This window comes from Panthera leo, chromosome C2 (assembly GCF_018350215.1).
Source record: "Panthera leo isolate Ple1 chromosome C2, P.leo_Ple1_pat1.1, whole genome shotgun sequence".
NCBI lineage: Eukaryota > Metazoa > Chordata > Mammalia > Carnivora > Felidae > Panthera > Panthera leo.
In genome coordinates this window covers 16580954-16593965 of record NC_056687.1, presented here as the reverse complement: position 1 = coordinate 16593965, position 13012 = coordinate 16580954, and the positions used below count along the sequence as shown (strand labels likewise).

Sequence of the window (13012 nt, the reverse complement as noted above, 5' to 3'; positions counted from 1 at the left end):
CTGTTTAATTTACATTTATAATTCACACATAAGGTCATAATTTTCAGTCTTACACAGGTAGCCTACGAATGATTATATCTTTGGCTGAAATGGGTGGTGTGTGTGTGTGTGTGTGTGTGTGTGTGAACTGTCATTAATCAGCCATGTTCCATGTGGGATGGATTTTTCATATGACTTAGCTTACCATTAAAGGAGACAGAAAAAAATTATGTAGGCCTACCTCATTTTGAATACATAAAAGAGAATCTACTATGTGTAACTCACTATACTTCTTAGGTATTCCTAACCAGAGAGGTAAAATAAGTCATTTTTAGATCAAATGAAAGTAATGTAACATAACACACTATTTTAAGGTTTTGTTTTTGTTGTAATCTTTAAGAAAAGATGTATATTATATTATATATTATCTGTATTTTTTAAAGTAACTTTTGACTTAAGGTCAACAATATACTTAACTTATATATAACTTAAGGTTATATACTCTATCATTGGTTTCCTTGATTGTCTTCTACCTCTAGTTAAAAATAAAAAATAAATGTTTTCTTATCAAGACCTCTAAAAATGCTTAGGGATGGTCCAAAATTCCCAAACATGTTTATAAGTTAGATCTTACAAGAGATATGAAGTAAACACAGCAATTTTCACCATTCATACATCTGACATTGAATCACATACTAATCAGACCCTTGGCTGAGCTTTCCTATAATTAATGGTTTAACTATTATGCAATAAACTGGATTCTAAATCATTTTCCAATCCTTCCCAACCAAAATATATTTAATATGTCATTAGTCTCTCATTATACCCAAGATATTTTTGAGCAAAGTCTCTGGTTGAACAGAATATTTTCCTACTAAGGCATTAATGCTTTAGACCAATAATATATCAATTAATTGAAAATAATTGAACCCTCAGCTACTGATGAGAGGAAATATTTTAGAATTAAAAGGATTTGGGGGGAGGGGTATGCTTCCTGATGCCCCGGAACTCCTATAATCAAATTGCCCACCTATAAAAAAGAATCTTTCTCTGGTATGTGTCTAGGAAAATAGAGTTTTGCTTTGGGACGTACTTCCCTCTCTTCTTCCTTCTCCCCAGGAAAATGTTGTATATTTTAGGATCAGATTGCTTCTTTTTGCTATGTTTTCTAGCTTTAAAGAGATTTCAATTGTAAAGTGTTCCCTCAAAGGAACAGAAAGAAGTACTCTCAATTCACAAAGTCATACGTTTAAAGATGGAAATTAATAGGCAGGACTTCATCCCTGCAACAGGGTGTGGGCAGACCATAGCTCATAATTATCTACAATCCCAGGAGTAAAGGAACAACATGAAGACACAAGACAACCTTGGTTCTCCTATCGCAGGATAAAAGTTTCTGTCGATATGAACCCAAATGGGACATAATGGCCATGACTCCTTTGTGCTGTGTTCCATGGTACCCAGAAGTGTGAACATTTGGTTTAGGAAAATCTTCATAGAAGAGAGAAAAACCTCTGGGGGGCACATGAACACACTGGCTGCAGACTGTCCATCATAAGCATTCATTGAGAAAACTTCAAGAATGTGCACGAACAACAAGACTCAGATATGGTTGTCATACTAATAACTCCTAAAGAAATGTTTTTCCTGAACAGCATAAAATTCAAAACTAATCTCTTTTCTTTTTTCTTCTTTGGCTTCCAGAAAGCTCAGAAAGCTAAACCTCTAGTCCTAACTTCAGTAACAATCCAGGAAATTCTAGCATGCTTCTCCTTCCACACTTTCCCTGATATGTTCTTTGCATTTTCTAACTTTAGTTTCTATGTCCCTATGTTATTATCTTTTTTTTCCTATTTTATTTTACTATTTTATATCTAACAAAATGCCCCAATCTCTTTGTACCATCAAAACAAGGTATTCAAACATATATAAATCATTAACAACATAAATGCATAATAACAAAATCCTGCTAGTGTCTTGCTCTTCTGCTTCTTTAGAATGACTCAGATTAAACTAGGAAGACTTGGTCAAATTAGCGATATTTTTGAAACAATAAAAACCAATTTTCTATATCCCATTGGTTGATCTTAACAATAGAGAATATCCTAATGTTGCTAAGTCTAGTTGTGATTAAGACCCTATATAATGGAAAGGACATAAATGGCTTTTATTCTCTTCCTTGATTATTTCAATCAGTATTCCAGTATTTATATTCCAGTAACTATTTTTTAATTACTCCTAGAGAGATTCAATCTTTGACCCCTTCTATGCAGAAGTGACCAGACTGAGGATACAGAGATTGTTTTCTCATTATGTATTATAATTCAGTATTTTATTACACATTATTATATTACATTATATGTGTTTACTATATTTAGTATAATGTATTTAGTTTAATATAATTAATATATCATTGTTAATATAATTTACTTAATATATGCAATATAATATATATTTTAAAATACACTAATAGAAAGATGGAATTCAGTTTCTAACAAATGTTTCTACTTTTCATTCTTTAGATTTCTTGATTTCCTGCCTGCCTTCCTCTGTCTCATTTTAACTCCAAATCTTTTGTAAATAAAGCACAATGAGGGAGATACTTCTTATTTGTGAGCATGTTTTTTAGTTGACTATGTCCTCAGGACAGTCACTAGACCAAAATATCTCATCGCCAAGAATGGTCAAGTTGCTGCCTAGACCCAGGAGAACTGATATGGATTCACATGAGGAAATGTTGCCTGGGCAAGGATGAGAGCTAGAAATCCCCCTTTGTACTTGATCTAGCTTAGAGGCAGTGATGCTATGCCAAGAGCTGGCTCTGGAGTTCCATATACTTCCATGTGAACCTCACCTCAGCTACTTCCAAGGCATGCAAACTTGGATAAGCCCCATATGGAGCTTTAATTTCCCCATCTCTAAATGAGTATAATGCCTTTTAGGGCATAGAGCGTATGCTCCATTAAATGCTGCCTTTAAAAATGCTCTAAACATCTGAACAATATGTTTTCAAAATGAAATACTTAGAATTATGAATAAATGGTATCTGTGTATAAGCACTATACCAGCTGCCTGAGATATAGAAATGAAATGCCTGTCCTCAGGTAGCAAAAACTAATATAGACATAGCCTTATAACTAACTGCTTATAGTACTTCTCATTAAATGGTCTAAGGTATTTAAGAGGTCAAGTAGAGATTTTGATGGTATTACAATTATTTTGCAGTCAGGAGGTATTATGACTAATTTTATGTGTCAACTCAACTGGCCACAGGGTGCCCAGATTAAACATTATTTCTGGGTGTGCTTGTGAGAGTGTTTCCAGAAGAGATTAACATTTGATTCAGTGAACTCAGAAGGTAGATTGCCCTCACCGAAATATGGGTGGGTATGATATAATCTATTGGGGGCAGGGGGCCTGAATAGAACAAAAGGCAGAGAAAGGAGGAATTCATCCCTATTTTGTGGTGTGTGTGTGTGTGTGTGTGTGCGCCAGTGATTGAGCTGGCATATTTCATCTCACCCCCTGTATATCAGTCAGCCTCTTTGGTCTCAGATCTTATGCCACAGACTGAATTACACACCAGCTTTCCTGGGTCTCCAATTTGCAGATGGAAAATCATGGGACTTCTCAACTTCCATAACTACATCAGCCAATTCCTCATAACAAATCTTCTATTAGCTCACTTTTTCTGGAGAACCTGACTAATACAGGAGGTCAGGAAAACTTAAATCTGGGAGTAACATAACTCCCGACAATCTCTCCCACATGGTTATTAAGTAGGATACCCAAGGCAAAGCAGGAACAAGAGTATCCTGTCATTGGTTGCTGTATTATTTGACTAATAGCCCTGATTAAAGACAATGGAAGCTCCTGGATTAGGCTTTAAGTCCAAAAGGAACCTCCTAAGTACCACCCTCACCTAAGACCATCCCATTTGTGAATATTGAGATCATCATGCTCTGGGGTACCTGCATGAGAGAGAAGGATACGGCTGGAGTCTATTCACCCATCCATACACAGCATGAGAGTCAAAAAAAGGTTCCCAAATTTTAAGAGGAATCCCTGACTTAGTTTACCAATTCTGCAACATGATGTAAACAGGAAAAGGACAATGAGAAATCTTAGAACCTGGTATCCTAGTCTTGAAGATATACCCAGTGATTGCACACAAACTAATAATTGTATGCAATCAGGGTGTCCAGATTTGAATAATCAGATTAAACTGTTTCTTTGGATGGGAGGTTGGGGACATGGAGAAAAGAATGCTAAGGAACATGCGAGCACACGAGGAAAAGTAGCTAAAAGTCTTTCTTCCAATAAGATACAATGCTGGGATCATTAATTTTCCGCCTGCCTTGTTGCCTTGGAATTTTAAAATTTTACCGTGAAGATATCTCCAGAGCTTGAAACATTTTGAGCCCCATTACATGACAACACTTGATTCTTAAAATCAATAACTACTAAAACCAGACTAAACATATATAGTCCAGTGCACACTTTAATGTAGGCAAAGCCCTCGATGGTATCAGGAGTGGTGGCAGAACTGGTGGACCTAATCTTTGCTATCAGAAAGATTAAAGTCATTCCGTTATAACTGAAAAATACGTCCACAAGGAATTGTAAAACGCACTAAGTTTTAGGTTGGTGACTGTTAGGGAAAATTTATCAGAAGAGATCTCATCAGATGCCTTGCTGAAATAAATCAGATGGCTTGCTGAAATCAGATACTTGCACAAAAGGTCTGTGGCATTACACTACCAAAGCAGGAAACAATATCAGTTGCATAGATTTTGGAGGCCAAGATGGTGAGAAGGGGCAGATTCTAGCTGCAGAAGATCAGCAAGAAACGAGATAACTATAATTTGGGGGTGGGGTGGAGATGGGAGAAGTAAATCAGGAACCTGAAAAGAGATCAGAAAAACATGAATACACTGTGACCAACACACTTATTCCTTCAGTAGGGTGGCCCAACTTTCCCAGCCAGGAGACCCTGAACCTGTTTCAAAGCATCCATGCAAGTTGCCAAAGACCCCGGTGACATGCTTTGCCTCTGCCACTGGATCCTCTTGGCCTCCATTGCTTGTTCTGTTTTCCAGGTGCTGAGAACCCAGAAGTGTCAAGTGCTGGTCATGCTGATGTAAATCCCTCACCTCCACCTTGATCAGTTTATCTACTCACACTACCAGCAGGTCCCTTTCTACCAAGGATGAACGAAGGTGTCTTTATTTTATTTATTTATTTTTAGAAGATTAAAAAAATATTTTTAATGTTTATTTATTTTTGAGAGAAAGGGAGACAGAATGTGAGCAGGTGAGGGGCAGAGAGAGAGGGAGACACAGAATCCAAAGCAGGCTCCAGGTTCTGAGCTGTCAGCACAGAGCCCAATTTGGGCTCTAACTCATGAACCCTGAGACCATGACCTGAACCGAAGTCTAGCGCTTAACTGACTGAGCCACCCAGGCACCCCTATTTTTAGATTTTAGCTAACCGGATAACTGTCTGTAGTCTACCATTAATATTGCTTTAGTTGCTGATTTTTTAAATATCCATGAATATAATGCATCCAATAATTTTGTTGAGTTCCATCCTTCCAATGACCATAGTCTTCATTCCCACCAATGATTCTATACTTTATTATTCCAGAATCTTCAATGAAACTCTTTTAAGAAAAAAAAAAAAAAGGACTATGAATGTGAATAGATGGGGGCCAATCTATTTATTATATATGAAAATTAATATATTTTAATTTTGAGCAGAATCCATTTTCTCCCTGATGAGAGAGGTTAGCAAAGTGTAACTATTAACATCATGTCCACCACCCTTCTTTCTGCTCTCATTTTTGTTGGTTGTGTTAGTACATGCAATATCATATCAACATTTTAGTTGCGCTAAGGGCTAGTCTGTAAGCATAATTAATTTATCTTTCTACTGGCTGCACTTCACCACTTTACAGGTTTCTTAGAAGACGTTGACTTTTTCAGAAGAGATCTTGCGTTCATTATTCTGTTAAGTTATTTCAGATTCTTAGCAGTGTGGCATAGTGGAAAACATGCAGTATCTTTAGCCAAACTACCTGGGTTCAAACCCAAGCTCTATCATTAATGAGATGTGAAATCCTGGACAAATGAAGTAAATAACTTGCCTCCATTTCCTCCACTGTAAAAGAGAGATATTTTGAACCCCATTTCATGAGATAGTTGTGAGAATCTAATGCGGCAACACCTGTAAAGCATGCAGGAAAGGGCTGAGCCCCGAGCAGGGACTCAGGGAATGCTAGCTGCAATTCTTAGCTTGCAGGAATGTCTTCATGCTTCATGCTTGAATGGTAACTTGGCTCATGCGATACTTTTAGTTTATTCTTTCTTTTATTTTCTTCATATCATTTTAGACAATGTCTCAGGGTTTTGTTGTTGTTGTTGTTGCTGTTGTTGTTGTTATTTTTGGTTTTGGTTTTGGGTTTCTTTGGTTCTCAATATAGCTAAACAAATTTTTCTTCCTTGATGGTGTCTTGTGTTTTCCCCTGGGTGTCTGAATTTTTTTTGCCTTCTAAGCCAGGAAGCTTAATAACTAGCCAGGAAGTGTGCTATACCAATCAAATTTTATTCATATTTTCTGGAATATTGTGGTAAATTTGCCTTGAAAAATCAGTTCTCCCTTTATCAGATATGTCATTTGCAAATATCTTCTCCCATTATGTATGCTGTCTTTTAGTTTTGTTTATTGTTTCCTTCCCTGTGCAGAAGTTTTTTATCTTGATGAAGTCCCAATAGTTCATGTTTGCTTTTGTTTCCCTTGCCTTCAGTGATGTGTCTAGTAAGAAGTTGCTATAGCTGAGGTCAAAGAGGTTCTGCCTGTGTTCTCCTCTAGGATTTTGATGGTTTCCTGTCTCATATTTAGGTCTTTCATCCATTGTGAATTTATTTTTGTGTATGGTGTAAGAAAGTGGTCCAGCTTCATTCTTCTGCATGTCACCGTCCAGTTTTTCCAACACTATTTATTAAAGAGACTTTTTTTTCCATTGGATAGTCTTTCCTGCTTTGTCAAAGATTAGTTGACCATATAATTGTGGGCCCATTTCTGGGTTTTCTATTCTGTTCCATCGATCTATGTATCTGTTTTGTACCAGTGCCATATTGTCTTGATGACTACAGCTTTGCCATACAGCTTGAAATCCAGAATCATGATGCCTCCAGTTTAGTTTTTCTTTTTCAGAATTGCTTTGGTTATTTGGGATCTTTTGTGGTTCCATACAAATTATAGGATTGTTTGTTCTACCTCTGTGAAAAATGGTCCTGGTATTCTGATAGGAATTGCATTAAGTGTGTAGATTGCTTTGGGTTGTATAGACATTTTAACAATGTTTGTTCTTCCAACTCATGAGCACGGAATGCTTTTCCTTTTCTTTGTAAGTATAAGTATTTTTTATAAGTATTCTATAATTTTCCTCTTTTACATCTTTAGTTGGGTTTATTCCTAGGTATCTTATTGTTTTTGGTGCAATTGTAAATGGGATTGATTCCTTGATTTATTTTTCTGCTGCTTCATTATTGGTGTATAAAAATGCAACAGATTTCTGCACATTGATTTTATAACCTGTGACTTTGTTGAATTCATGTACTAGTTCTAATAATTTTTTGGTGGAGCTTTCAAGTTTTCTGAAAGACCTGATACATAGAGTATCATGTCTTCTGCAAATAGTGAATGTTTGACTTCTTCCTTGCCAATTTGGATGCGCTTTATTTCTTTTTGCTGTCTGATTGCTGAGGCTAAGACTTCCAGAACTATGTTAAATAGTAGTGGTGAGAATAGACATCCTTGTCTTGTTCCCAACTGTAGAGGAAAGACTTTGTTTTTCCGCATTGAGGATGATATTACCTGTGGGTCTTCCATATTTGGCCTTTATGAAGTTGAGGAATATTCCATCTATCCCTACTTTGTTGAAGGTTTTTATCAAGAATAGATGCTGTATTTTGTAAATGTTTTTTTCTGCATCTATGGAGAGGATTATATGGTTCTTATCCTTTCTTTTATTAATGTGGTGTATTACATTGATTGATTGGCAAATATTGAACCAGTCCTTCAGCCCAGGAATAAATTCCACTTGATCATGCTGAATAATTCTTTTAATTAGCAAAGTGTCATCATCGAGGCAGCTGAGCTCCTGGAGAGAAGTCACTCTGCTGGTTTCAAGGACTTGTCAGTGGGCAGGCAGTAAAGGAATTTAATTTTTCATTTGCCTTAGTTTCCCAAATTACCATGGCAAGCACTTAAACCCTTTTCCTTTGCTCTTGGGTAGCTGGGAGTGTCCAAGGAATAGCACACAGATCCCACCTGGGGTGGGAGGGTGTTAGCTTGTGCTTTGCCTTCAGCCTGCCTTATGCTCTCTCATCATATTCCCCCTGAACAACTTTTGACCCTTAAATCTTTAAGGTTGTTGAAGGTGGAAGGTCTCATCTGCTATAGCTTCTTCCTGCTGAGTAGGGGCACAGAGTTGTCCCTACCTATATGGGTCAATACTGGTCAGTCAGGGAACATATAGGGGAGATACAAAAGGCAGAGGTAGCTGGATCTAATGTGGGTAATGTGTATGAACCTCCTTGAGTAGAAAGGATCATCTATTGGCTTGAGGTTATAGCAGTGATGGAGTCTTGGTACCAGGCAGAGAGACATGGGAGAAAAGAGCAAAACATAATTAGAATAACTAGAAAGATTAGCCCAAATAAAAGTCCTTTGGTAGTTGACAAAAATTCTCCAGTCTAGATGTTTAACCAACCATTACAGGAAAGAGAGGGATTGTTTAAAGCGTCAATTTGAGTGTTCATGTCAGTTAGAAATCCAGAAATCTTTTTGAGGTAATCTGTAAGTTTGTTTGTTTTTATGAGAATGTAAGTTGCACCTTGTGCAGCAGTTAAAACATCTAATGCCATTCTATTTTGTAAAACTGCTTTATGAATTTGATCTGTCCTTTTTCACTCATGATTTTATCTATTTCTTTCCTTTCTCTTTTAGATAAGTCTGGCATGGGATTTATCAATTTTGTTCATCAATTTTGTTAATTCTTTAAATGAACCAGCTGTTACACTTTCATTGATCAGAGACGGTAATTATTCTTAACTAAAATTGTCTTCATCAATAATATACTTACTACTCCTACTTCAAACTCTGTTTTTCTGTATTTTAAAGCAGTGTAATTATTTTATATTTTCCCTGTTTCAATAACTTAATATATACTTTTTTCAAGCTTTCCGGAAGTCTAATCAAGAAATAAAAAGTATACATACTTAAGGTATACAACATCATGGTTTGATATATTTATGCATTGTAAAAACTTTATCACCATCAAGGTAATTAACATATCCATCATCTCATATAATTACCACATTTTTTACCGTAAGAACACTTAAGATTTACACTCTTAGCAAATTTCAAGTATATAATATAGTATTAGGAACTATAGCCAACAAGTTGTACATTAAATCTTTATCTAATAACTGGAAGCTTGTACCCTTTGATCAATATGTCCCCAATCCCACCACCCAATAGCTTCTGGTAGTCACCACTCTACTCTGTGACTTTAAGTTTGACTTTTTTTTTTTTTAACCATCATGTAGTATTTTTCTAGCTTGTTTCACTTAGCATCATGGCCTCCAGTTTCATCCATGTCACAAATGAAACGATTTTCTTCTTTTTTTTAAGGCTGAAAAACATTCCGTTGTACATATATACCACATTTTTTTATCCATGGACACTTACATTGTTTCCAGATGTTGAGTACTGTGAATAATGCTGTAACGAACATGGAAATGCAAGTATCTTTTCAAGTTAGTGAGTTTAGGGGTGCCTGGGTGGCTCAGTCAGTTAAGTATTGGACTCTTGATTTTAGCTCAGGTCATGATCATGCAGTTCACGGTTTGAGCCCCGTATAGGGCTCTGTGCTGAGCATGGAGCCTGCTTGGGATACTCCTCTCTGTCTCTCTGTCTCTGTCTCTGTCACTCTCTCTCTCTCCCATTGTCATTCCCCTAAATAAACATTTTTTAAAGTAGTGATTTTATTTCCCTGACATATATAACTAGAAGTGGGATTGCTAGATCTTACAGTAGTTCTATTTTTGATTTTTTAAAGGGATTTTCCTACCGTTTTCCAAAAAGGCTTTTCTAATTTACATTCTCTTTTCTCACATCACCACCTACACTTGGTATCCCTTGACTTTTTTTTTAATATACTTATTTATTGTGAGGGAGACAGTGTGCATGAGCAGGGGGGAGGGACAGAAACAGGGAGAGAAAGAATCTCAAGCAGAATCTGTGATGTCAGGGCAGAGCCTGATGTGGTGCTTCATCTCATGAACTATGAGATCATGACCTGAGCCAAAATCAAAAGCCAGACGTTTAACAGACTAAGTCACCCAGTGCCCTAGTATCCCTTGACTTTTTTGATAACGGCCATCCTAAAGGTGTGAGGTGCTACATCATTGTAGTTAAATTTGCATTTTCTTGGTAATGTTGAGTACCTTTTCATGTACCTGTTGGCCATCTATATATCTTCTTTTGAAAATGCCTATTCAGAACCTTTGTCCAATATTTAATCAGGTTGTTTGTTGTTTTGCCATTGACTTATATGAGTTCCTTATATATTTTGTAGGTTGCCTCCTTATCAGATATATTATTTGCAAATATTTTCTCCCACTCTATAAGTGTCCTTTTCATTTTCTTTTTTGATAGTTTCCTTTTCTGTGTAAAAACTTTATGGTTTTATGTAGTACCATGTATTTATTTTTGGATCTGTTGCTTTTATTTTGGTGTCAAATCAAAAAAGTCAAAAAGTCATTTCCAGTATCAATTCCAAGAAGTTTTCCCCCTATGTTTTCCTCTAAGAGTTTTATAGTTTCATGTCTTATATTTTAGGTCATTAATTTATTTTCAGTTTATTTTTATGTACAGTTTAAGATAAAGGTCCAATCTTATTCTTTTGCATATGAATATCCAGTTTTCCCAACGCTGTTGAAGAGATTATTCTTTCTCCCTTTTGTATTTTTGGCACCCTTGTCAAAAATTAGTTGACCATTATGTGTCTGTCTGTATGTCAATACCATAGCCTTTAGATTACTATAGTTTTGTAATATAATTTGAAATCGTGAAGTCCATTTCTGGAAAGCTATCTTTTTTTGTGGGTGGATGAAGGCTGGAAAATACTACTCAATCATCTTGCTGGCTCAATATCTTCTCAATATCTTCTTTCCTTGACCTCATGCTTTCCTTCTGTCTTTCTTTTCCCATAAATATATATATATATGCCATTTGTTTTTATTTTGGTCATAGTGAATTTGTGCAATGTCATCCATAGCCTTAAATTATTTTACATGATGCTTTAGGGACTTTTTCAGTAGTTTGAAGGCAGCAAGTCATGATGGAAGGAAAGCTTTATTGGGATCCTATGCAGGTCTGGCTGGACACCATACTTTTCTTTCCTTTCTAAGTTCTCATTATATGCTCCATACCAGGGCCGTCTCCACTTTGTTACTATTTCCATGCACTTCTGTAGCATCCATTATTCTCTGAACAATAGTCTGGAAATGGGAAAACCTTGATAGCACTTCCTTTTTCAACAGATATTCTGGGCTATTTTAAAGAGGCTGATAATCTTTAAGATCCTTTCTTCCCTTTTATCAGACCTCCTAGTTGCCATATTATCTTCCCCCCAAACATGCACACACGCACACACACACACACACACACAGTTACAAACTCTGAAATATAGACTACAAACTACTTATTAGTACTGTTATAATTATTAGCTTAGTGTTTATCAAAATTATTTAAATGAAATGAGATGTATATAAACAATAGAAAACAAAGTTTATTAATTTTATAAATAATTTTAATAGCAAGCTACAGAATTTGATTAATTCAGACATGAATAGCTAACTTTAATTAAGAATTTATTTGGAGTAGCTTTGTTTAAGAGCTCATTTTACCCAAATGTTGTTATTTTGTTTTGTTTATAAATTGGAATAAAAACTTTTGCTGGTAAAGATAATTCATAAAAATATTGATTAATGCAACACTTATGAAGTAAACATCTTACATATTTTCTGATGAATCATATTAGCTTTAAAATGTATTTTACAGTATTTTTAATGTATAATGTTGGTAGAACATAGAACAACAAATAAAATTCAAATTTTATTTTCCTTCTAAATCAGAATAATTGGTTCTGTTTGTAAAATCCAAAGACAATTATTCAACTTACTTTTAACTAATTTTTAATATAAGATTTCGCCTTTAATCCGTTAATTCCAGAAGAAATGAATATATCAATTTTATAAAACGACGAAAGAGGGCTGCCTGCGTAGCTCAGTCGGTTAAGCGTCTGACTTAGGCTCAGGTCATGATGCTGCCAGCTCAGAGCTCAGATCCTGGAGCCTACTCCCTCTCTCTCTCTGCCCCCTCCCCCACTTGTGCTCTGTCTCTGTCTCTCTCTCTCAAAGATAAACACTTTTAAAAAAAGATGATTAAAGATGTATCAGAGATCACTTGAAATGTACTTTGTTTTTCATTTGTCAGAAATTAATAATCCCGAGCATTTTAAACCAACTACTGATATTAGCAAGTAAATGCCATCATGCATTAAGTCACAATATCTCATCTGGAAAATCTTTTACTTTATAAGGAGTAAAAAGGGACTTATAGTGCTCGCTTCGGCAGCACATATACTAAAATTGGAACGATACAGAGAAGATTAGCATGGCCCCTGCGCAAGGATGACACGCAAATTCGTGAAGCGTTCCATATTTAAAAAAAAAAAAAAGGGACTTATATTTTACCAATCAGAATTCAAAAAGAATTCTGGAACCCAACAATTGTTATCTTAATGAGGTTCTAGTTAGTTATTTGGGGCCAACACCTTTAGTGCCCTGCCTAATAGCCATTCTCCATTTCTTTTGTTACTCACAGAATTCCACTTTTGTGTGAGATGGCAACATGTCTAGTTTAAAACAGATTTACAGAAGTCCGTGCCATCAAGCGAGCC

General features: G+C 35.8%; 1 non-coding gene across 1 annotated transcript; it reads left to right on the top strand.

Annotated features, from left to right (window-relative positions):
- Positions 1-12671: 12671 nt before the first annotated feature.
- On the top strand, positions 12672-12778 carry LOC122198948. Its single transcript, XR_006193236.1, has one exon. It is a non-coding gene; the product is annotated as a U6 spliceosomal RNA (small nuclear RNA).
- The last annotated feature ends 234 nt before the right edge of the window (positions 12779-13012 follow it).